The sequence below is a fragment of the Chiloscyllium plagiosum genome, chromosome 3 (assembly GCF_004010195.1).
Source record: "Chiloscyllium plagiosum isolate BGI_BamShark_2017 chromosome 3, ASM401019v2, whole genome shotgun sequence".
Classification (NCBI taxonomy): Eukaryota; Metazoa; Chordata; class Chondrichthyes; order Orectolobiformes; family Hemiscylliidae; genus Chiloscyllium; species Chiloscyllium plagiosum.
Window position 1 is genome coordinate 50,840,887 of NC_057712.1, and position 23,951 is coordinate 50,864,837.

At 44.6% G+C, this 23,951-nt stretch overlaps 1 protein-coding gene across 5 annotated transcripts in view; it reads left to right on the forward strand.

Moving 5' to 3' along the window:
* The window catches only part of fam135a (family with sequence similarity 135 member A), a 310,864-nt gene that overhangs the window by 15,205 nt on the left and 271,708 nt on the right, over window positions 1-23,951 (forward strand). Inside the window, exon 2 of one of the 5 annotated variants that reach the window (XM_043681729.1) lies at window positions 15,723-15,814. The exons of the other annotated variants lie outside the window; for them this stretch is intronic. The gene's annotated coding sequence lies outside the window, so the exon portion shown is untranslated. The remainder of the gene's footprint in view (window positions 1-15,722; window positions 15,815-23,951) is intronic. 5 annotated transcript variants of the gene reach the window in all.

The following is a 23,951-nucleotide window of genomic DNA, read 5'->3' on the forward strand; positions in this document are numbered from 1 at the left end:
GCTATAAATAAAATGGTTACACTTATTGAATTCCACTGCCTGCGTTATAACGGATTTCAGCTGTACTTCACATTCTCATGATTTTCTTTCCAAGTTGATGTGCTGCCTTGTGTTATCTTTAGTATTTTAGTGAGATGTAGATTGGAACTCCCCTAGCATAAGAGCAGTTTTGTTAAAGATACTTATCACTTCATAGAGGCTGTTAACTCACTCACTGTAACTGTGTCTACTATTGCCGTTAACAATCTGCACACTAATATAGAAATTGAAGTATACAGGCTGCTAAAATATCTAATAAAATTCCCTAGCCTGACAAACCCAATGAAGCTATAGTATAGTTATTGAATTTAGGTATAGCAAAAAATGACTGAGCTCAAAGCAAAGGCACAGCTATGAATGAGAAACTCCCCCCAGCCTCTGCAAACATATAGATGGCAGACTGGAAAGAGAGTGTATTTTAAGTGGCCATTGATGAGTTTCTGTAGATATGAGTAACATATTAAGTGTTAGAACCTTGACAGAAGCATAATTAGTAGAATTAATCAATGTTGCCAAGAAACATCGCCTTTCCATTAAACTTCAGGTCACAGTGCAAAAGGAAAGCATTACATTTCTAGATAATATGGAATTTAAGTGATCAAAAAAATCAACAGCATAAACAAGCAAAATAATGTTGTGGTTCTGTTCGCCGAGCTGGAAGTTTTTGTTGCAAACGTTTCATCCCCTGGCTAGGCGACATCATCAGTGCTTGGGAGCCTCCTGCGAAGCGCTTCTTTGATGTTTCCTCCGGTGTTTATAGTGGTCTGTCCCTGCCGCTTCCGGTTGTCAGTTTCAGCTGTCCACTGTAGTGGCTGGTATATTGGGTCCAGGTCGATGTGTTTGTTGATGGAGTTTGTGGATGAATGCCATGCCTCTAGGAATTCCCTGGCTGTTCTCTGTCTGGCTTGCCCTATGATAGTAGTGTTGTCCCAGTCGAATTAAATGCCTAAAACTAGGGGGCATGCATTCAAGGTGAGAGGGGGAAAGCTCAAAGGAGATAGAATCATAAAATCCTTAACAGTGTGCAAACAGGCCATTTGGCCCAACAAGTCCAATCTGACCCTCCAAAGAGTAACCCACCCAGACCCTATTATTCTACATTTACCTCAGACTAATGCACCTAACTTACACATCCCTGAACACAATGGGCAATTTAGTACGGCTAATTGCCCTAACCTGCACATCTTTGGATTGTAGGAGGAAACCAGAGCACCCAGAGGAAAGTCACGCAGACACGGGGAGAATGTGCAAACTCCAGTCAGACAGTCACCCGAGGCTGGAATCAAACCCAGATCCTTGGTGCTGTGAGGCAGCAGTGCTAACCACTGAGCCAGAGAGTGGTAGGAGTCTGGAATGCACTGTTAGAGGTGGTGGTGGAGGCAGATAGGGCATTTAAGAAACTTTTACATCGGCACATGAATATGCAAGGAATGGAGGGATATGGACCAAGGGCAGGCAGAGGGAATTAGTTTAATTTGGCATTGTGTTCGGTGCAACATCATTGGCTGTACTGTTCTAGGTTCTATATTATATGGACGAGTTAGACCGAAGGGTCTGTTTCTATGCTGTATAACTCTATGACTCTAATATCCTTGAGCTCAGATTCAGCTTTCAGCCTTGAACTTATTAGTTTTTCTTTTATGTTTCTCCTCCATGCTCTCCCTGCATTGATATTAACTCTTCCTCCTTGCAGTCTCCGACACATTAATATCGTGTATGACACAATTTACTTGACCTCTTCAAATTCTAGCCTCCATATTACTTCCCCTCATATTGAGCTCTGCAGCCATTTCCCTCTCACTCAGACAGGTCCAGGGCTCCCTTGGTATGATGTAACTCAGTTGCCAGCATTTCCACATCCGGAGTCAGACGATTGTGGCTTTGAGTCCCCCTCCAATGAGCACATACGACATAATCCAGGCACGTATTAAAGTGGTGCATTGCAGGTGTTGTGCATGTCAGCGCTGTTATCTTCCAGCTCGGCAAACAGAACCACAACAACGAGCACCCGAGCTACAAATCTTCGCACAAACTTTGAAGCAAAATAATAACTGAAACGCACGTACGTACGCATATGATTACTTCATGCATTGAAATTGAAACTTTAAACTATTATGAGTTGAGCATCTCCTCAAAGGAAGTAAAAGAAAGACAATGGATTCAGGGTTAATTCTTACACTTTGTTTTTAGCCAAGTTTGAGGTGTCTGGTTTTTCTGGAGAGGTTTTTGCTTTGACTCCTAAAGTGTTTTCTCGTATGGTACCAAGCTCACCACATTAATTACCTACCATGCTCCTGTGTCTCAAGTCTGATTTCCACCCCCTCTGTTCCTGGAGCAATTCAATCCATACCCCAAATTCACCAAACTTCTCTTGACATTTGCTCCAGGCATGGCTGGCAGGGAAATCAATGCCCTACTTTGTGTACAGGGACCTGGAGGTTCTGTTTTGTAGGCTGATACTGAGACAGGACTCATCCCCAAGGACTAACAGTGGAGGCCGTGACATCAGACCATCGCCAATGTGGTCTGATTAGCCACCCAGGTTAAAGCAGTCTCAAGTTTGGAGAAATACCCAGCACTGTAGATATAAGATTAATGGCTTTCTCCACTTCACTCTCACTCAACCTACCACTGCTACTGCAACCTCTTCTCATTAAGGCTTGTGCTGTATTACTCTAATTGCCTGCAGTATCTTCCCTCATTCACTCTCACCTACTCCAACCTCTGACACCACTAATCCTGTATGCCCTCTGCTCGACCTAATTGCTCACTTGCTTGGGATACTTCCCCACCTGCACCAGAAGAAATAACTGTGTCACCCACTTTCATCTTCCTTTCTACCTGTCTCTTTATTATTCCAGAAGGAAAACTGACCTTGAAAGGACAGGAGGGACAGGACAAGTAGCGGGGTGCCCAACATTCAGTTTTTCACTCCTTTTACGGAGGATCCTGACTCTGCTAAACCTAGAATGGCTGCCTCCAAGTCCCTAGTCATAGCCACACAACATAGAAACAAACCACATCTGTGTTGACCAACAAACATTAAAGTATACTAATCCTGTTTACCTGCTCTTGATCTATAACCTACTATGCCCTGGCATTTTAAGTGCTTATCCAGATGCAACTTAAATATTGAGAATATCTACTTCCACCACACTCTCAGGCAACATGTTCCATATTTCTACTACCCCTGCGTGAAAAAAGTAATCCTCTGATCTCCTCTAAACCACTGGCCCTTCACCTTAAACTTGTGCCCTCTGGTCTGCCAGGTGAAAATGATACGAATGTTGAACCTTGTCTATGCCTCTCATAATTTTGTATGCATCAATCAGATCCCCTCTCAGCTTTCTTTGCTCCAAGGAAAACAAACTGAGGCTATCCAGTCATAATAGAGACTTTTCATCCCAGGCAACATCCTGGTGAATCTCCTGTACACCCTCTGCAGTGCAGTTGTCCTTCCGGTAGTGTGGTGACCAAAATTGCATACAGTTGTTTTCCGTGGTTTGGACACTTGGACCAGTTTCTATGTAAACTTTTTTTTCCGAGTACTATACTTGTGAGACAAATAAAGGGTTGATATGCAGTTCAGTGCAAATTTATTCACAAAATGCACTAAACACGCAAAAGGAGCCATAAGGCATAAGGAGCCATAAGGCTCCTTTTTGCTATAAAACTCCTGATGCTTCACAGGAGCAATGTTTAAGCAGCACTGAATAGGCAGGAAAGAGAGATTTTGGAGCATATGCAGGCAGACGGGATTGATTTAGCATGGTTTCGTAGTCAGTGCAGCAATAGTGTAGAAGGACCTGTTTGTACAGTGTTCAAAGTTCTTCCATTAATTGCTGTGTTAAATTGCAATGTTAAATCTTTGTCTTTGCAGTCTTTTATCTAAACTACTGCTGGCTACCAGACTAGGACCAGGTATTACCTGCGTAGTTAAACTTGACTGTTTGTCTGGTCAACTTTGAACTTGGTGAAGGTTGGTCTCGCAGGTGGTTGTCTTCTCTCTCCCCCACTTTCCAGGTAGTTGGAGCTCCACAGCTGAGCCATGTCAAATCAGGAGGTGTTGCTTCTTATCCCTCCCTGGTGTCTGCTTCCAGTTTGTTCACTATTTCTCAGCCAGTCAGTCTTCAGTTCAGTGGGATCTGTGATGATGTATACGCAAGACACTGGAGCTGATGTGTTAAGGGAATTTCGCCTCCCCATATGTGATCATAGCAGGAGCCTGGGGCTCCAATACACAAAACCAGTCTCATTTTCCAGGGCAAGTATGGGCTGGACTTTACCTGCCTTTCTCTTATTTGAAGGCTTTGTGCTTGACGTATCCCAAAAGTCCCATCAGGCCTGGCTGCTCAAAGGTTGCAATTCTGGTTTTGGGCCTAGCTGTTCAGGCTACAGTCCTTCCTCTTGGAGTCAAATGAGCATCAGCAAAATAGGATAATTGAACTCTGACCATGCTGTTCCCACGGGGCAGCACGTGGGTCCCAATTGACAGCATCAACTATCTAAAATGATTACCTACTCAGAAATTGAAGAAAGATAAAAATAAATACAAACAAACACAAGGAAGAACAAAGTTAAAAATCACACGACAACGGGTTATAGTCCAACAGGTTTATTTGGAAGCACTAGCTTTGAACAATGCAGTGTTGGCGACTAATATAGCTGTACATTGTTGGTGGATGTGTGGTCAGCTCATATTTAGTTACCAATAAGCTCAGACACCTTTCATCAAGTTGGCGACGGATCAGCAGGACTGTTTTCGGCCGTCTGAGCCTGGGGCTCGTCCGCTCTCATCTGCTTTCGTTGTTTTTTCTACTTTTCGTCTTTTAAAACCTTTTGAGGTAGGCGCATCAGCATTGCAAGGCAGCGAGTGTGGGCCGTTCGCGAAACTGTGGCAGCCTCCCGGCGGTTGGACATAGCAGCAAGTTCGCAACTCTTCCCGTCGATCAAGGACGGCAGCCTCTGAGTCAGCAGGATGGTCATGACTCCTCCATGGCGTGGTCAGCAGCGGCAACGCCCATCTCCTCCGTGCGATTGGAGGCAGCAGCGACTGTAAAGCTTCTCCCGGTGTTCAGAGACGGCCGTGGCAGTGAAAGACTGCAGGCCGCAGGTAGGCCCAGGTGCCTGTGTCGGAGGCTGCGCGATCCACACAGCGTCATTGAGATGGGACTTTAAGATCTGGCCAATTTTGATTCTTTTTGCGCTTTTTTTTATTTCTATATTTTTAAAAATTCTGTTTTTTGTAACCAAATGGTGCCCGAGAATTGTGACTGTACACTTGTTAACTGTACTCCTATATTCCTATACCATTGCCTGACAATAAAATCTAATTCTAATTCAATAGTTTGAGCTGTTCTTTATTCTTTTGGACATTTCCTGTTGGTTGTTACACCTAAACCTGGATTGATTAAAGAAACTAAGCTGTACCAGGAGCGTTATTTATAGTTAGGTGGGCTATCTGTTCCTAAAATGAAACCAGTCGCGAGTTTCATAGTTCTGATGATGGTGAGGTCAGAGCTCTAAGTGGGTGGGCACTAACTGCTGCGGAATGATTCTTCCATAGCTTCTGCACTGGTGCACCACATCAGATACTTGTGCATTCAGATGCCACTTCAATTCCTTAATATGTGGCCAGACCATTATTCATTTCCTTTTTTTAAGGCTATGGGTTGGTCCTTGGCCACCTTCACCCATGGGGATGGAATTTGGTAGCTGTGAGGGCCTGGGGTTTAAGGCCAGTGTCTTGAATACTTCCAGGGATGTGTGGAACTGGTTTATGTTTTGGGAACCACATGCTTTCATCTGGTTTATGTGGTGCTATTCAGTCTTCCCAGCGTCTACCAGCACCATATAAACCGCCTTGTTCACCACTGGTTGAAGTCCTCAGTATCTGGGGTGGGGAATGCTCCTGGCTGGAAGACCTAGGATGTCATTTATTGCCATAGTTCAAACATAATGGGGTTGACTTGTCCATTGAAGCAGGCTTTATTTGATCTCTTTTTCTGACCTGTCCTAACCTACTTTTCGGATAGCCTGGACATTGTCCGGTAATACTTTGTCTTTTTGTGACTAAGGGCTGAGCCTTTTGGTTCAACTAAATCAGTGTCCAGCAGGTGTTTGATCCCAGACATGTGCCATTTAGTGGAGCTCAAGACTGTTTGCATGTTTATTTGTTTCTTACCAAAATCAACACAAAGGATAGAACTGTGAACTAGATTGTGCTGTTGTGCTGGGCAACTCTTCTAAGCACCTGTTTAAGGGTGCCATTCATTCTTTTCACTATCCAAATGGACTGGGGATAGTATGCGATGTGGAACATTTGATCAATGCCAGACAAGTTCATCACATCTTGCATCATTTGGGCAGTGAAATGAGTGCCTTGTTCTGATTCTACTGTGAGGGAGGCCCCACTTGCTGGATTAGGATGGTTGCTGTGACATTAGTGGTGTTAGTTCAAATAAGGAAAGCAAACCATATGCTAAATGTGTCAACAATGACAATATATTTGTGCAGTCCCCTCCCCACCCTTCAATCTCCATAGAGGTTGGTAAGGGGCTGATCTAATCAATCTGGATGTTTGTCTAAGGGCTGTCTATATATCAAGTGTATCTCAGTTCCCTTTTCGTGGCATATCTGTCAGGATTATTTTGGCTGCAGACTAGCCAATTAGCAGTGGAGGGCTGTATGCCTTTATCCATCTTTGGCTACGGGAACAGACCTTTAATTCTTTCTCTGGTGGCCTCTGGTCCTTGATGGAAAAGCACAACATGTCAGGCAGCATCTGAGGAGAAGGAGAATCGACATCGTAAGCTGAGGGGGTGGAGAGATAAATGAGAGTGGGGTGGGGAGAACATAGATGAGAGTGCGATAAGTAAATGTAGGTGGGGGTGATAGTGATAGGTCAGAGAGGAGGGTGGAGCAGATTGGTAGGAAGGAAGATTGACTGATAGGACAGGTTGTGAGAGCGGTGCCGAGTTGGAAGGTTGGAACTGTGATAAGGTGTGGGGGTTGGGAAATGAGGAAACTGGTGAAATCCACAAAGCCGTGTGGTTGGACGGCCCAAAGGCGGAAGATTATGCGTTGTTCCTCCTGGCGTCAGGTAGCGAGGGTGTGGCAATGGAGGAGGCCCATGACCTTGGCGGAGGGGGAGTTGAAGTGTTCAGCTATGGGAAGGTGAGGTTGGTTGGTGGGGTGTCCCGGAGATGTTCTCTGAAGCACTCTGCAAGTAGGCGTCCTGTCTCCCCAACATAGAGGAAACTGCATCAGAAACCCCACAGGACCTCGCCTTCTACCCCACCAACCTCTGTATACATCGCATCATCCTCTGCTATTTCTGCCACCTACAAACAGACCACACTGCCAGAGATGTATTTCCCTCCTCCCCCCAAATCCACTTTCCATAAAGACCATTCCCTCCGCGACTCTCTTGTCAGGTCCACGTCCCCCCACCAGCCCACCTTCCCCTGCCACCGCAGGAAATGCAAAACCTGTGCCCACATCTCCCCACTCACCTCCGTCCATGGCCCCAAAGGAGCCTTCCACTTCCATCAAAGTTTTACCTGCAATTCCACACATCATTTAATGTATCCGCTGCTCCCGATGCGGTCTCCTCTACATTGGGGAGACAGGATACCTATTTGCAGAGTGCTTCAGAGTACATCTCCCGGACATCCGCACCAACCAACCCTACCGCACATGGCTGAACACTTCAATCCCCCTCTCACTCTGCCGAGGATATGCAGATCCTGGGCCTCCTCCATTGCCACACCCTAACCACCTGATGCCTAGAGAAAGAACACCTCACCTTCAGTCCTGGGATCCTCCAACCACACAGTATCAATGTGGATTTCACCAGTTTCCTCATTTCCCCTACCTCCACCTTATCCCAGTTCCAACCTTCCAACTCGGCACTGCCCTCAAACCGATGTGATCGACCCCTTTGGGATCTGGACCTCATGACCTGTCCATCTTCCTTCCCACCTATCCACTCCAGCCTCTTGTAAGGTTGCACAGGAACACAACCAGTGCACTATAACAGAAAGGACAGTAGATGTTATATATAGATCACCTAGTAGCAGCTTCAAAGTGCTAGCTTGTATAAATGTTGAAATCAGGCAAGTCAGAAGGCCTTTTGGCTAAGATCATGTGTAGTTCTGTTCTGGCCTTTTGGAGATCATCGCTGGATCGTGATTGGACGTTGGAGGATCGTTTGGTTGTGCTGACCTGCTATTGGTGGATCTTCATGCTGGCTTCGGCATAATGCCAATTCAGGGACCAGCCAACCTCAGAGCTATGGCCTCAACAGCTGCCCGCAGCCCTGGACAGGGGAGTCGAAACATAGTCCGGGTGACTGTGAAGAAGGTAGAGGGTCGTACACCGGTGGATCGCATCCTGTTTATTAAGAAGGTATTGCTGGGATGCTGTGGGTTCGCTGCAGCGGACGTGTACTGCCTGCAGGATTTCCCTGGGGCAGGCTACTTATGTGACCTTCAGGAGTGTGAAGCAGTGCGAACAGCTCCTGAAGGTCTTCAAGGAGAAGGAAGGGGAGCCGCTGTTTTCCATCTTGTCGGCAACCCCATTGTGTGTGCTTCCTGCACAGAGGAATCGGGTTGTTACAATCCAAATGTACAACCCCTATGTTCCAACGGCTGATGTCCTGATCTTCCTGGGAAGGGACGTCCAAGTTGAGGAAGAAGCAACCGATGTGATCGACCCCTTTGGGATCTGGACCAGTAAGCGGCAGGTCAGGGTGACTCTGAAGGTCGATGGCAATGGGCACATTCTCCACCCACCCTCGAGCTTCGCAATTGGAGGGAACAGAGGCTACCTGACAGGGCAGCCGAAGTGTGCCGAACCTGCGGGAAGTCGGGACACGTGGCGGAGGACTGCAAGGTGACCATCTGCAGGAACTGCAAACAGGAGGGTCACCTGACTAAGGACTGTCAGGAAGCAAAGAGCTACAACCTGTGCGGAGAGGCGGGCCACATGTACAAGACCTGCCCAAGACGGGGGGTGGGGCCACTTACGTACAGATGGCTGGAGGTGGCAATACGAGCCGTGGACCCCCAAAGACCAGTAATATGCACCCAGACAGCAAGGAAACAGAGTCTGGTGGCACCCAGAAAGAAGATCAGACCGGAGTGGAGGAGGTGGCAACCAGCGGAGAGACACAGCAGCTGATCCTAGCTCTAGCTGGGCAGATGGAAGCAATGGAGGAGAAGGTAATCGAGCAGACAGAGGAGTGGATACCTGTTAAAAACAGGAAGAGAAAATCCGGCCAGGCCCCCAAAGCCTCCCAGCAAAGGGGGAAAAGACAGCTGCACGAGAGAGGGACGGCCAGTTCTTCGGATGGGGAAGACCGGCGCACAGAATGTCATCACCACCAGAAGAAGAGACAGAGCGCCGTAGATAAAGAGGAGGGCATTTCCTCCCAACCAGGAAACAGCGGACCCCACGAAGTCCACCCTCCACCCAGTGAGAACCAGGCGGTACCCACTGCCCCACAACTACAGACAACTGAGAGCTGCGATCCTCTGACAGTCCCATTGTCAGACACAGAACTGGACGGTGCGGACCCTTGCCTTGGCTCAATGACTCCAGAGCAGGGAAATGACCACAGTGAGAGCCTGGATAGTTACCTCAGCCCAGCCAGGGTCCAGCGGTTCGTGCTCACCATGGGGAATGCAGACAGCTTCCCCAGAGACAGGACAGTCAAATGGACAACGGTAACCCCATAAACTGGGATTAAAAAAGGTTCATTTGCTATAGTATAACAGGGCACCCACTCAGTAGGTGGGTTCTGCTGAAGCCGCAGCTAAATAATAAGAGACTGGATGGTTAATAAAGGGAACTGTAAATAGGATAACTGTAAATTCGAGTAATTCAATCTGTTCTTTGTAATGTTAAGACATGCAATGTATATATCTATGAACGACATGACAAATTGTACAAGTACCAAAGATTTATTTCTATGAATAAAGTATATTTTGAAATTTAAAAAAATTAATAAAGACAGAGTAATATTAATATTAATCGGGGATTTTAATTTTAATCTTAACATAGACTGGAAGAGACAGACAGGCACCTGCAGAAATGTTGTGAATTTCTGTATTTGTCCAGGATTTTTTCCTTCAGCGTTGTCTTGGAAACAACAAGGGGACAACAATACTGGATCTAGTAATGAGCAATGAGCATGATTTAATTAGTGATCATAAAATTATTGAGTTTAATATATTGTTTGTAAGAGATAAGCAAAGTTCGGATACTAGAATTTTGGATTTAAGTAAGGCAGATGAGGCAAAAACTGTCCACAATAAACTGGGAAACTGCGCTGATAGGTAACAAGTAACCAAGGTACAGTGGATGGCGTTCAAAAAAACATTTAATGCCATTCAGAAGCAGTTTGTATCCATGAGAAGGAAAAGCTGTTGCTCATAATAAAAACAGCCATGGGCATCCAGGGAGGTAAGGGACAGCATAAATCTTTTTAAAAAGGGCTCATAAAAATGCAAAGAACAGTACAGTTCCCTCAGAATGGAGCAAATACAAAGGGCCACAAAGCGGCTTATAAGAGCAGCTAAAAAGGATTATGAAAGGAAACTTGCAAGGGACATAAAAGGCAAGAAGAGATACTATTGATCCACTGAAAGCCTAGAATGAGGATATTGTCAGTAACCATGAGGATATGGCAGACATGTTGAACGATTATTTTGCTTCAATATTCACAGCAGAAAAAGAGGATAGCTTGCTGGAAGTCCCAAAGAAGTTAAGTTTAGCACAGTGTAGCTTAAGTAAAGCACCAAAAATGGGGAAATTAATGGAACTGAAGAGTGACAAATAGAAGACCTGTTGGTTTCCATCCGTGAGGGTTAAAGGAGGTAGGATGCACATTTGTGATGACCTAATAATCTGAGTTCCTTGGCTTCAGGAGTTTACTTCTGGGTTGGAAAGTTGTTCATATAACTGTGCTGTTTAAGAAGGATGACAGAGAGAAACCAGGGGATTATAGACCAGTCACCGGGGCGGCACGGTGGCACAATGGTTAGCACTGCTGCCTCACAGCACCAGAGACCCGGGTTCAATTCCCGCCTCAGGCGACTGACTGTGTGGAGTTTGCACATTCTCCCCGTGTATGCGTGGGTTTCCTCCGGATACTCCGGTTTCCTCCCACAGTCCAAAGATGTGCAGGTCAGGTGAATTGGCCATGCTAAATTGCCCGTAGTGTTAGGTGAAGAGGGGAATGGGTCTGGGTGGGTTGCGCTTCGGCGGGTCGGTGTGGACTTGTTGGGCCTGTCTCCACACTGTAATCTAATCTAATCTAAACCTGACCAGCTGTGGTGGAGTTTATAATCAAGGTTAGGGAAACTTTTTTCCCCTGGAGCATAGGAGATTGAGATGTATAGATAAGGTAGATAGTGAACAGTTTTTCCCCATGGTAGGTGAGTCTAAAACAAGAGGGCATAGGTGGGAGAGAGAAGATACAAAGGAGTCCGGGGCAATTTTTTCACACAGAGGGTTTGGAACAGGAATGTGGTAAAGGCAATGGCAAGTCCGATTTTGTCATTTAGGAAACATTTAGACAGGTACATGGATGGGATAGCTATGGACAGATATGGACCAAACACAGGCACATGGGACTGATTTAATTGTGACAACTGAGCGGCAGCACATTGGGCTGAAGGGGAAAGGCCTGTTTCCATGCCTTAAACTTCTATGACTATAATTGATCATCTTGAAAAGTTTGTTAATTGGGGAGAGTCAGTATGGATTCATGAAGAGTGGTCAAGCCTGACACATCTCATTTTTTTTGAAGAGGTAACAGTGGACAGAGCTAAGTTGATAGATGCTGTTTATGTGGCCTTCCAGAAGGCCTATGATAACGTCCCACACAACAGACTGTTAGCTAAGGTGGAAGCCCAAGGAATTGAGAGGAAATTACTGACATGGATAAGAAATCAACTGAATGGCAGAGGCTGGTAAAATTGTAACATTTAAGAGGCATTTGGATGGGTGTATGAATAAGAAGGGTTTGCAGGGATATGGGCCGGGTGCTGGCAGGTGGGACTAGATTGGGTTGGGATATCTGGTCAGCATGGACTGGTTGGACCGAAGGGTCTGTTTCCATGCTGTCCATCTCTATGACTATGACTCTATGACAGAAAACAGAATTGGAATAAAGGATAAGTAGTCACATTTTGGAGGATATGACTAATAGTGGCCCACAGGGATATGTGTGGGAGCCTCAGTTATTCACAATATTAATTCATAATTTGGATAATGGCATAAAATGTCAACTATCCAAATTTGCTGACACCAGCCTAAAATTGCAATTAGATATGGGTAGATTAGGTGAATGGGCAAAGCTGATGCAATTAGATTTTAATATCAGTTGTGAGGTTATCCACTTTCAACTGAAAAAAAGGATAGTTCAGGGTATTTCTTTTTAAGAAGACACAAAGTTAAATAGGGCTTATGCCTGAAATGTCAACTCTCCTGCTTCTGAGTTGCTGACTGAGTTGCTGTGCTTTTCCAGCGCCACACTTCTCAACAAAGTTAAATATAGCCTTTATTCAATGAGATTGAGATTCAGATGCATAGTTCTTTAAAATGCCATGAACAGATGTAGAAAATAGTGAAGAAGGTTAATGGAATGCTGGCTTTCATATTTAAAGGACTGGATATAGGGATGCAGATGTTATTCTGCAGTTACACGAAACCTGATTTATATCTACATAGAGTACTGAGAACAGATCTGGGCACCACACCCTTGGGAAGTATGTTTTAGCTTTGCAGGTTTCCAAGGATGATACCTAGACTTCCAGGGGTTACATTAAGAGGAGAGGTTAGATAAATTAGGCTTTTTATTCAGAATTTAGACGGTTAAGGGGTGACCGAGTTGAGGTTTTCAAGATATTAACAGGGAAAGACAGGGTACATAAAGATAATTATTTCCACTGGTTGAACTGGGGCATAGACCAAGAGTTAGGGCTGAGCCGCTCAGGAGAGATGTTAGAAAGCACTTTATATGCAAAGAGTAGTTGAGGTTTGGAATATTTCCTCAAATGCTAGTTGATGCTAATTCAATTGTTAAATTTAAATCCGAGGTATTTTTATTAAGCAAGGGTATCAAGGGATATACGTCTAAGGTTGGCTGTTGATCAGCTGTGATCTCATTGAATGGCAGAGCAGTTTCAAGGGATTAAATGGCCTGTTCCTGTTCCTTTAAGGTCGTCAATCTTAGTTTGGCTCATAGCAACAGTACGTACCTGTTCAGGAGTCAGGGGCTCCCAATGGTTCGTTCTCTCAGACACTTTGCTTGGCCAGTTCATCTGCCCTTGTATTCCCAGCCAGGGAAAAATTTATGATGTTCCCTGACTTTAATAATATCACACTCGTGTAATTGGGCAGTTTGGAATATATATTTTAGCAGAGATGTAGAGGTTTCCCATCCACCAACACATACGCTTTGGCTTCCCACCGTGGTAGGAAGTCAGTTAAAGTGTTACAGACATGCATGCTATCTTAATTTCCTGAGGTGGTGGGGGGAGCCTTCATGTCATAGAGATATACAAAACAGAAACAGATCCTTTGGTCCAACTTGGCCATGCCGACCAGATATCCTAAATAAAGCTAGTCCCATTTGCCAGCATTTAGCCTATATCCCTCTAAACCCTGCCTATTCATATACCCATCGAGATGCCTTTTAAGTGTTGTAATTATACTAGCCTCCACCACTTCCTCTGGCAGCTTATTCCATTCACATCCTCTCTGCATGTAAAAGTTGCCCCTAGGTCTCTTCTAAATCTTTCCCCTCTCACCTTAAACCCCTAGTTTTGGACTAGGAAAAAGTGCCGACTAGCCGACCAGCCCAGGAAAAAGACCTTGTCTGTTTACTCTATCCATGTTCCTCATAACTTTTTAAACCTCTATAAGGTCACCCCCTCAGCCTCCGTGCTCTAGCGAAAAAAGCCTGTCTGAAAAGCTTAAACCTTCCAACCCTAGTAATATCCTTAAATCTTTTCTGAACCCTTTCAAGTTTCACAATATCATTCCTATAGGAGGGAGACCAAAATTATACTCCGTATTCCAATAGTGGCCTTAACAAAGGCCTATACAGCTGCAACTTGACCTTCCAACTCCTATACTCAATGCACTGAGTAATAAAGGCATGATACCAAATGCCTTCTTCGCTATCCAGTCTAACTGCAACTCCACTTTGAGGAACTACGAGCCTACATTCCAAGATCTCTTTGTTCAGCAACACTCCCAAGGACCATGCCATTAAGTGTATAAGGCCTGCCCTGATTTGCCTTTCCAAAATGCAGCACCTCACATTTATCTAAATTAAACTACATCTGTCACTCCTCAGCTCATTGGCTCATCCAATCAAGATTCCACTGTACTCTGAGGTAGCCTTCTTTGCTGTCCGTTGTCTCTCCAATTTTGGTGTCATCTGCAGACTGACTAACCATACCTCCTATGTTCACATCCAAATCCATTATATAAATGGTGAAAAGCAGTGGACCCAGAGCCGATCCTTGTGGCACATCATGGTCACAAGCCTCCAGTCTGAAAAGCAACCCTCCGCCACCAAATCTGTCTTCTACTTTTGAGCTAGTTCCATATCCAAATGGCTAGTTCTCCCAGTGTTCTATGCGATTTAACCTTGCTAACCAGTCTACCGTGTGGAACCTTATCAAATGCCTTACTGAAGTCCATATAGATCGCGTCCACCACTCTGTCCTCATTAATCCTCTTTGTTGCTTCCTAAAAAGAACTTGATCAAGTTTGAGACCTGATTTCCCAAGTACAAAGCCATTTTGACTGTTCCTAATCAATCCTTGCCTTTCCAATCCTGTCCCTCAGGATTTCCTCCAGCAACTCGCCCACCACTAATGTCAGGCTTAGTGGTCTATCGTTCCCTGGCTTTTCCTTGCTACCTTTTTTAAATAGTGGCACTACGTTAGCCAACCTCCAGGCTTTCGACATCTCACTAGTGGTTATCGATGATGCAAATATCTGAGCAGGGGGCTTATACGGTATGTAAGTCATGACTGCTAGTTCAGGAGCTTGGATGCTTATTTTGTTGGTGAGCTTTAATACTAATTTCACCAGGGGTTTGCCTTGCTGGGTCTCTCCATATATATTCGGCATTCTGTTTTCCTAATCCCGTTTTCCACTGAGGACATGTCCATAAAATTTTGAAAAGGCTTTGTTTTGGCTTCCCCAATTTCCTTGACCTCTTACCTCTGTTTTGTTTTGGCATGAATGGTCCCTTAGAATCATTCATTGCCACTACCTGGCATTCATGAGGTTCCCCTCCATACCTCAAGTTGTCAGTTGCTAACATCGTGGCTGTGAAGCATCAGTCTCCTGTGGGCCCTGCAGTTTTGGTTTCCACACTGTACTTAATTCGATCATCCAATGTCAGTTGTATGGGGGTATATTTGGTGAGAATGGTTGGGCGTTTAGTCCAATTATAGAGGCAAAATGCTGTACTGCCCAGAAATCTACCAGGAAGTGTTTCTCATACTGAAAAAACCTGCTCCGCTGGGGATAGGTTTTGGAGACATAGGGCACCAGTCTTCTACCTGTCACGCGGAAGCCTGTACCACTGCCTGTTTTAATTCTGAGACAGCTTGCTGCTTGGTCTGTTAACAGGGGACATTCTTTTTTAACAGGTTTGATAGATGGGGAGGCTTTCACAAAATCATCTATGTTGTTCCAGCAATACTTGAGTAGGCCTAGAAAAGAAGGCAACAAGCTTACGTCTGTGAGTAGAGTCCATGTGCTAAAGATTAATTGTGCTTCTTTTCTATCTCTTGTTTCTCCTGGGTCACAATGATGTCCAGATAAGAGCCCTGTGACTTCATAATCTGGGCTTTCTCAGGGTTCACTTTAACTGTAATGAGGTGAGTAGGTTCAGCAGCTCTTTAAGTAGTTGGAGGTGCTCTGATCTGGTATCTGTCTTTAGGAGGAGGTTGTCCATGTATTGAATCAGGCGCTCAGGATGTGAAAAATATATTAACCCTTTAGCCTGCGGTTGGTGAAAAATGGATAGAGAATTGTGGAATCTTTGAGGCAAACAAGTCCAAACTTACTGAGAGGATAGACGGAAATCTGTTACTGATGTCCCACATGATGAAATACTTGGCTTGTGTGGCTTGTTTTTTCATGGTTTTGGAACTGTTTGCTACCATTGGTTCTGTGCTGGATGCTTTTCTTGTTAAACTATGGGAAGTCAAAGGACCCATTCGATATCTGACCTGACCAGATTGGGGAATAGTTGGTGGAGGCTAGTGGGCTCAGGATTCCCTGTTGTAGGAGGTTATTTGTAACATTGGAAATGTCCCCTTCTATTGATTCTGAGGTTTTGGCTTGGGACATTCTATAACTGTCATTCTAATGTTGTCATATTTGTGGCTTGCAAAGGCTTCAGTGTGCTTTGCAAGGATCCACTGTAGCTCAGGTTCACTGTTTATTTCCACAGGGTTCTCCCAGGGTGCAAAATCCTATCCACATGGAGACTTTTCTTGGGGAATTTGCCACATGCAGCAGTTCACGGGGTCAAATGATAGATTGCATTTCTGCACAAAATCTGAGCTCAGGATGTTTTCCCCCTTTGGTTAGCGATCAACTAATATGGCCAGATGAAGGCTGATAGGTTTAGGGCTGTGTGGGAATCCCTGATGTCCAATAGGAACTCTAATGTGATGGCCTCTGGAATTGTTTTCTACCAAATGTTGCCCTGCACGATCCCATCTGAGATATGGGGCCCAAAAATGCGTACAATCCTCCCAATGTGGTCTGACCAGAGCCTTTGAGAGCCTCAGAAGTATATCCCTGCTTTATATGTTCACGTCCTCTCAAAAGAAATGCCATCATTGTATTTGTTGAAACTTTATTGCTGGAACAGCACAGCAGGTCAGGCAGCATCCAGGGAACAGGAGATTCGACGTTTCGGGCACAGGCCCTTCTTCAGGAAACGCCTGTGCCCGAAACGTCGAATCTCCTGTTCCCTGGATGCTGCCTGACCTGCTGTGCTGTTCCAGCAATAAAGTTTCAACTTTGATCTCCAGCATCTGCAGACCTCACTTTCTCATCATTGTATTTGCCTTCCTAACTACTGACTCAACCTGAGGTTTACCTTGAGAGAATCCTGAACTAGAACTCTGAAGTCTCTTTGCACTTCAGACTTCTAAATGTTTTTCCCCATTTAGAAAATAGTCCATGCCTCTCTTCTTCCAACCAAATTGCATGACTTCACACTTTCCACATTGTACTCCATCCGTCATTTTGTTGCCCCTCTCCTAGCCTGTCCAAATCCTTCTGCAGCCTCCCTGCCTCCTCAGTGCTACCTGTCCCTCTACCTATCTTTGTATCATCTGCGAACTTAGCCAGAATGCTGTCAATTCCCTCATCTAGGTTGTTAATGTATAAGGTGAAAAGTTGCGGTCCCAACACTGAGCCTCGTGGAGCACCACTTGTCACTGGCTGCCATCCTGAGAAGAACCCTCTGCTTTTTGCCAGACCCAAGCTTCTATCCATGCTAGTACCTTGCGTTTAACACAATGAGCCCTTATCTTACTCCATAGCCACTCTGCGGTACCTTGTCATGCCCTTCTTGAAGTCCAGATAGATAACATCCATTGGCTCTCCTTGGCCTAACCTACTCATATTTCCTCAAAGAATTCTAGAAGATTTGTCAGGCATGATATCCCCTTGATGAAACCATACTGACTTTGCCCTATTTTACCATACACTTCCATGTGTTCAGAAATTTCATCCTTCACAATGGATTCCAGGACCTTACTCACAACTGAGGTTAGTCTGTAATTTTCCATCTTTTGTTTTACTCCCTTTTTAAACAGGAGTATTGTCACATTAGCGATTTTCCAGGCCTCTGGGACCTTTCGTGATTCTAGTGATTCCTGAAATGTCACCACTAATGCCTCCATTATCTCTTCACCTATCTCTTTTAGAATTCTGGGCTGTAGTCTATCTGGTCCAGGTGATTTATCCACCTTCGGATCATTCAGTTTTTCTAGCACCTTCTCCTCTGTGATGACCACCATACTCATCTCTGCCCCCTCACTCTCTTGAAGTTTTCGGATGTTACTCGTGTCTTCCACCTTGAAGATTGACGTGCAGTAATTATTCAGTTCCTCAGTCATTTCCTTGTTCTCCACTACTATCTCTCCAGCATCATTTTCCAGTTGTCAAGTGTCTATTTTTATCTCTCTCTTTCCCTTTCATATATCTAAAGAAACTCTAAAGTCTTCCTTTATATTACTGGCTAGCTTACTCTCATATTTAATCTTCTCCCTCCTCATTTTTTTTTTGTTGCCCTCTGTTGGTCTTTGGAAACTTCCCAATTCTCTGGTTTCCCGCTGTCCTTTGCCACATTGTTTGCTTTCTTTTATACTTTTATCTATCCCTGACTTCCCTAGTCAGCCATGGTTACCTCTCCATCCCTGTACCATCCCTTTTCCTCGGGGTGAATCTCTGCTGTGTCTCCTGAATTATTCCCAGAAATGCCTGCTGGTGCTGTTCCATTGTCTTTCCTGGTAGGTTCCTCTCCCAATCAATTCTATCCACCTCCTCCCTCATGCCACTGTAGTTGCCTTTATTCAGCTGTAATACCTTTACTTCTGATTCTATCTTCTCCCTCTCAAATTGCAGAGTAAATTCAATTATATTATGATCACTGCCTTCTAAGGCTTCTTTCACCTTAAGCTCCCTTATCAAGTGTGCCTCATTGCACAACAGTAAATCCAGTATTGTCTGTCCCCTAGTGGGTTGGGCATGTGCCCGAAACGTCGAATCTCCTTTTCCCTAGATGCTGTCTGACCTGCTGTGCTGTTCCAGCAATAAAGTTTCAGCTTTGATCTCCAGCGTCTGCAGACCTCACTTTCTCCCCTAGTGGGTTGTACACCACAAGCTGCTCCAAATGGGCGGCACGGTAGCACAGTGGTTAGCACTGCTGCCTCACAGCGCCAGAGACCTGGGTTCAATTCTCGCCTCAGGCAACTGTCTGTGTGGAATTTGCACATTCTCCCCCTGTCTGCGTGGGTTTCCTCCGGGTACTCTGGTTTCCTCCCACAGTTCAAAAATGTGCAGGTTTGGTGAATTGGCCATGCTAAATTGCCCATAGTGTTAGGTGAAGGGGTAAATGTAGGGGAATGGGTCTGGGTGGGTTGTTCTTCGGAGGCTTGGTGGGGACTTGTTAGGCCGAAGGGCCTGTTTACACACTGTAGGGAATCTAATCTAATCTAAAAAAAGCCATCTTGGTGATATTCCACAAATTCCTTTTCTTGCAATCCATTATCAACCTGATTTTGCCAGTCCACCTGCATGATCAATGTAACTTTGCCTTTCCTACACATCTTTTCTATCTCCTGGTGTCTTGTGCCCCAGCTCCTGACTATTGTTTGGAGGCCGTGCTTAACTTCAACAGTTTTTTTTAACCTTTTGAGGTTCCTCAATTCTACCCACACAGATTCTACACCATCTGACCCTATTTTGTTTTTTTACTGTTGATTTAATTTCATTTCTCACTAGTAAGGCAACCCCATCCCTCTGCCCATCTGCCTATCCTTTCGATAGGATTTATATCCTTGAATATTCAGCTCCCAATCCTGATCCCTTACAGCCACATCTCAGTGTTGCCCACTATGTCTTTGTGTTGCTCACCATGTCATACCTGCCAATTTTGATCTATGCCACAAGCTAATTTATCTTATTCCTTATACTTTGTGCATTCAGATATAACACCTTCAATCCTGTATTAACCGTCTCTGTTCTCGTTGTCATTTATTTGTCCAGTGTGCTTGAAATTTGATTGTTAACTCTTTCCATGCACTCTATCCTATTTGAGTAGGAACCCTTCAAGAGTTCATCAAAGTGGCAGGGAGGTGACTGGGGGTAGGGATCTAGCTTAAGCTAAACTCTTAATGTGCAAGGGGAAAGCGACTTGCCCCTCTCAAGGCTGATTTGTAAAATGTACCCTTTATCCTTGACTAGCCTACCTTCAAAACCCTGCTGTTTTATTTGTCTCACTCTACAAACCCATCCCTGTCAATTACTGCTCAGTTGCCTCTATCCCCTTTCACCACTTGAATCCTGGCCCTCATGTCGGGCAACTGCACTCTCAAGTCAGTCTCAGGCTGGATATTCAGGAATACAAGGCTTGTGTGTTCAACTTAAGAGAAATAGTTGGCCACCTCTTATTGGAGACCAACCAAGGATGCTGTTGTTGTCTGTGCTTTAGGCACTTTGACCAGTTTCTACATAAAGTTGTTTTAATCTTGTACTATCTTTGAGACAAGCAAAGAGGTCACAGTTGACCTGTAATTCACTGCAATTTATTTCGCAAACTAAATGAAAGACTTAAAAGGGGCTTTGTGGCTGAATATTATCTAAAATCCTGTTCTTGCACTACTAAGAGGAGATGATTGCTTAGTGGTATTATTTTTCTCCTATTAATTCTGAGACCCAGGTAATATCCCGGGGATCTGGGTTCTAATCTAGCTAAGGCAGATCTTGAAATTTGAATTAATTTCCATTGAAAAATCTGGAATTAAGAGTCTAATAATGTTGAATCCACGGTTTCTTGTCAGAAAAACCCATCTGGTTCACTAATATCCTTTAGGAAGGAAAGTGCTATCCTTATCTGGTCTGGCTTACATATAACTTCAGATCCACAGCAAGGTAGTTGACTCTTAAGCTGCCCTCTGGGTAATTACGGATGGGCAATAAATGCTGGCCTAGTCAGAGATGCCCTCATCTCGTGAATAAATAATTAGATAAACTCCTGATTCTTATGTTAATCACTACATCAACTGCAATGTTAAGTCTTTGCCTTTTGCAATCCTTATCTAAACTACTATTGGCTGCCAGATTTAGACCACGTATTATTCATGCATTTCAACTTAGCCAGGCTGTGAACTTGGCAAAGATTGGTCTTGGATGGGGTCGTTTTCTCTCTCTCTCTCTCTTTTCAGGTGGCCAGAGTTCCACTGCTGGGCCAGGTGGAGTCTTTGCTAAGGGAATGGCTGCCAGATGTCTCGTTTTATCTGTTCTTGCTGCATTCTTCCAGAATTGCCTCTGGTCCTCAGCTCATCGATATTCCAGATCATAGTAATGGCATCCAATGGGTCAGCTGATGAATGCACCAGGCTTTCCATCGGCGTCCATCCCCAGATGTGTCAAGTACACAGCCCTCTCTCCATGCATGTGCATAGCAGGAACTTAGGACTCTCACAAGTCTGCTCATTGTTCTCCAATGTTCAAGCTAGTCTTTGTTTTCCAGGGCAAATCTGGACTTGTCTTTACCTGTCTTTGTTGTGTGTGGATGCCTAGTGTTTGATATCCTGAAAATCTCATTGGCTGCTCAAAGTTTGCCCATTCTGTTTTCAGGTCCAGCCATTTGGACCCTGAGCTATCTTGCCATAGTATTCCATGTGTGGCCTAATAATGTTTATAAGATTGTAACAAAATTTCCTTCCTCCTATATTCTGCGCCCTAGCTAATGAAGACAAGCATCTCTCTACTGGTGCTGACAGTGGTTTATGCACTTGTACATCAAGGTTCCTTTGTTCCTCAGAACTCCATGGGGACCTGCCATTAATTGTGCATATTCTTCCTTTCTTAGAATTCCCTAAATGCAACACCTCAAACTCATCAGGATTAAATGCTGTGCTTAATTTACCAGCTGAGTGATATTGACATCAGACTGTAACCTTCGACCATCCTCCTCACTCACCATACCATAGATTTTCATGTTATCTGCAAACTAATTATGACTTCTATCTTCACATAATTGGTATTGGTATTGAAGGCTGCCTTTTACTGATAGTGCTGGGACCTCCTGACTGAAGGCTGTCTCTCTTGACTTGATGGAGGTCTGATGACAACCATGACAGACTTCTTCCTCTGTGCCTGTGCTAAACAACAAGGCAATGCAAGGCATTTTTGAACACTATGACAATGAGTGAAGAGCCTGGAAATGCACCCTGGTCCAGTCCGGCGGTTAGGTGCATGTTCTGTGTACTGAGGCCTTGCTGCAGCATTACATGATAATTGCCAGTGCAGCCTGAGGTGTATCATTTGAAATGCTGAAGTGTCCTGTCAGATGTGCCACGAGTGTTCTTGGAGGCTTTCACATGTCAGATACCATTGAGCATGGGATGTGTGTGGCTGATGACCTGGAGCATGCCCTGAGATGCTGGTGCCCCAATGTTTTATCATGGAAAGAATCCATTTCAGTTCTGGAAAAGGGCCACTGGACCCAAAATGTTGATTTTGATTTCTGTCTGGAGGTGCTTCCAGACCTGCTGAGTTTTCCCAGTAATTTCTGTTTTTGTTTCTGGTTCCTTGTTGAGTTTTCTCACCATCTTACCTGTTTGACAAGTTTAGTAGATAGAAAGCTAAATTTTAATGAGGCAATTTGAGCCAGCAAGGATTTTACAAACTTTGATCTCTGGCAACTCGCACTGCCTAGCAAGTGAGCTGCCATTGCACTCGCAAAAAAAAATACAGGTTGGAACAACGTTCTCCCCGTGTCTGCGTGGGTTTCCTCCGGGTGCTCCGGTTTCCTCCCACAGTCCAAAGATGTGCAGGGTCAGGTGAATTGGCCATACTAAATTGCCCGTAGTGTTAGGTAATGGGTAAATGTAGGGGTATGGGTGGGTTTCGCTTCGGCGGGTCGGTGTGGACTTGTTGGGCCGAAGGGCCTGTTTCCACACTGTAATCTAATCTAATCTAAAAAACATGCTCCCAACATCAAGGATTTCATGCCCAATTCTGTTACACATATCTCGCCATAGTCTGTGTCATTCAGGCTCCTAGAATAATCCGGTTGTCCTCACTGTCACCTGTACCATATTTACTGCCTACTTTGTCTGATTTAGAGGATAACAGCATCGACAGAGTGCCATAACCTTGACCTGATTATTTTTCCTCCAATGATGTTAAATGCACTAAAGATTCTTTTGCTTCCTGGAAAGTCAGTGTCCAGTAATTTCTCTTCAAGCTGGCTTTCTCTTCAGAGGGCAGTAGGGCTTGACAAAATTATTGCCCCAGCTCCTGCTATTACAGCATTTACCTTACTATGCTCTTACCATAGATTCTGTTTCTGAAGGATCAATGAGACTGGGGAGGAGCTGGAAAAGTGAAAATAGGAGAGAGTGTTTAAGAGATTGGAGGTACAACTGCTCACAGATTCTGTTTTTCCAGCTATGGAGCAGCAAGGAGGGGACATGAAAGGTCCTTAGTCGGTAGGATTAGGGAAAACCCTAAGGCTTTCTATAGGTATGTTAGGAATAAAAGAATGACTAGGGTAGGAATAGGTCCAGTCAAGGATAGTAGTGGGAAGTTGCGTGTGGAGGCGGAAGAGATTGGGGAGACACTGAATGAATACTTTTCTTCAGTATTTACTCAGGAACATGGCATTGTCGTCGATGTGAATACTGAGTCACAAATAAGTAGAATGGATGGCTTTGAGGTATGTAGAGAAGAGGTGTTGGAAATCCTGGAAAAGGTGAAAATAGATAAGTCCCCTGGGCCTGATGGCATTTATCCTAGGATCCTCTGGGAAGCAAGGAAGGAGATTGCAGAGCCATTGGCCTTGATTTTTATGTCCTCTTTGTCGACAGGAGTAGTGCCAGAAGACTGGAGGATAGCAAATGAGGTTCCCTTGTTCAAGAAGGGGAGTAGGGATAACCCTAGTAACTATAGGCCGGTGAGTCTCACTTCCGTTGTGGGCAAAGTCTTAGAGAGAATTGTAAGGGATAGGATTTATGCACATCTGGATAGGAATAATGTGATCAAAGATAGTCAGCATGGTTTTGTGAAGGGAAGGTCGTGCCTCACAAACCTTATTGAATTCTTTGAAAAGGTGACGAAAGAGG